The sequence below is a fragment of the Triticum dicoccoides genome, unplaced genomic scaffold, assembly GCF_002162155.2.
Source record: "Triticum dicoccoides isolate Atlit2015 ecotype Zavitan unplaced genomic scaffold, WEW_v2.0 scaffold207540, whole genome shotgun sequence".
Classification (NCBI taxonomy): Eukaryota; Viridiplantae; Streptophyta; class Magnoliopsida; order Poales; family Poaceae; genus Triticum; species Triticum dicoccoides.
The window spans coordinates 1-1719 of NW_021236833.1; the positions used below are offsets into that span (position 1 = coordinate 1).

The 1719-nt window shown below is 38.9% G+C and overlaps 1 long non-coding RNA gene across 4 annotated transcripts; it reads left to right on the forward strand.

The window, feature by feature from the left end:
• Positions 1-10: 10 nt before the first annotated feature.
• Positions 11-1596, forward strand: LOC119345127. Of its 4 annotated transcripts, none has more exons than XR_005166924.1 (4): positions 11-248; positions 1038-1149; positions 1287-1411; positions 1485-1596. It is a non-coding gene; the product is annotated as an uncharacterized LOC119345127 (long non-coding RNA). The 4 variants fall into 4 exon arrangements; XR_005166926.1 differs by having other exon boundaries at positions 151-207; XR_005166925.1 differs by lacking the exon at positions 11-248 and adding an exon at positions 266-695.
• The last annotated feature ends 123 nt before the right edge of the window (positions 1597-1719 follow it).

Sequence of the window (1719 nt, forward strand, 5' to 3'; positions counted from 1 at the left end):
ATGAGTTGTCAATTGTCAAATGTCATCCTTCAATGATGGATATGAACTAATGTACATTATGGCAGAGTGTTAAGTCTGCATGCTCTCCAAAAGGGGGTTGTTTGGCTGTCCAATGATGGATTTGATTTCTCTTGTTTCCCCAACTACAGAAGTCAATAAACGAGGGAGCGGAAACTCGGGCTTTGAAGTGTCTTCATCATGAAATCAGTATCTTTTCTTTCTTCATATGGCTCGAATCAGTGTGTTCAGTATGTTTTCCTCGTCTTTATTACGCATACCAAGTTCATGCCAAATGAAGAAAGATCACTGATTTCTGCGAATTCAATACATAATTCATATCGAAACCAAAGTGATATCTCCCGGATTCATTATTAATGAACTACCCAAATAGTTCTTGTACTGCTCATTTTAATAGTAACAACACAAACTGACTTGTTGACAAATAAAATATATCTGTAGGAATGGAAGTCAGTGAAGATTAAGCTGTTGTGTTGTTATAGAGATGCATGATAATTGTGGAATGTTTTTTCCTTTTTTGGGATGAATCATGGATGTTTTCTATCATGTAGCATGAGAATGAAAGTAACCACTATTTTTAGGCTGAAACTGCAAATTTTGAGAAGTGAGCATTGAAGTTAAATTACAGTTTTGGTATGGTGCATCAGCTGTCGATAGTGGACGTGCAAGCATGAGAAGTAAGCATTGCTCCTTGTTGATTCCCTCAAGCATGCATCCGAGATTGTCTAAATTGTTTGGTGTCTTTTGGAGTCATGGTTCCAAGTGTAGATTTTTTTATGTATGTTCAGATAGATGTGGTTCCATCTATAACCATAGTGATGACTAGAATTGTCATTGGTCTACTGCATCTGTGATTAGAATTGGTGGTGCAAAAGTTGATGATTTGGTTGTATTTCCTACCTCATTTTCTTGCTGGATGATCTAAAGAGAAAGAACTGATCATTGAGCATTTCACATGCTTGTGTAATATATTTGAGTCAGGATTGCTGATGTTTTATTGGTTCCATCTCAACATGCAGGAACTGTTGTTCCTTTGATTGAAATAGGCAAAAGGCTTGTCTTTTTGGCTGAGTGGGACTACCCAGCCAAGCCATATGTTTTCTTGCTCTGTTTCCTCTACGTAGTTCACAGGTAAAATTCATGGCCCAGGACTGACCATACCTAATGATAAAACTGATGATTTTTCTTTCTTATTATCAAAACAAGTTTTCTCCCTATCCCTTTAAAGATAATTGTTGTGATTCTTTTTATTTGTATGATTTCCGCAGAGGCTTGATATGGTACTTTTTCCCTGGCTTTCTTGCTGGCTCCACCATTTTCATGCTATGGACCAAGCACCATTTTCACTGTCGAGCAGCTCCTTGCTCTGCAGGAAGCCATCTCGCAGCTTGAGGTTATTGGTTGGTCATGTCATTGTTTGCCCAAAGTTGGTTCTTTCTTCATTTGTGTGATTGTTGGTCTTGCAGAGGTGATCGTTGCTGTGATGAATGAGTCATGTTCATGTTGTTGTGATGAAGCCTCCCTGTGTGGCTTCCCCTGCGCTTTCGCGGCTGTTCCATCTCCGACTCCAGTGCAGGTAAGCATGATACTTGATTAGATGGTTTCAAGAGATAAAAAGTGTTGATCATACTTGATTGATTCGGGACTTGATGCCTTTCTGGGCAGTCAGCATGCAGTTATGGTTTATTAATGTTCGTCAAT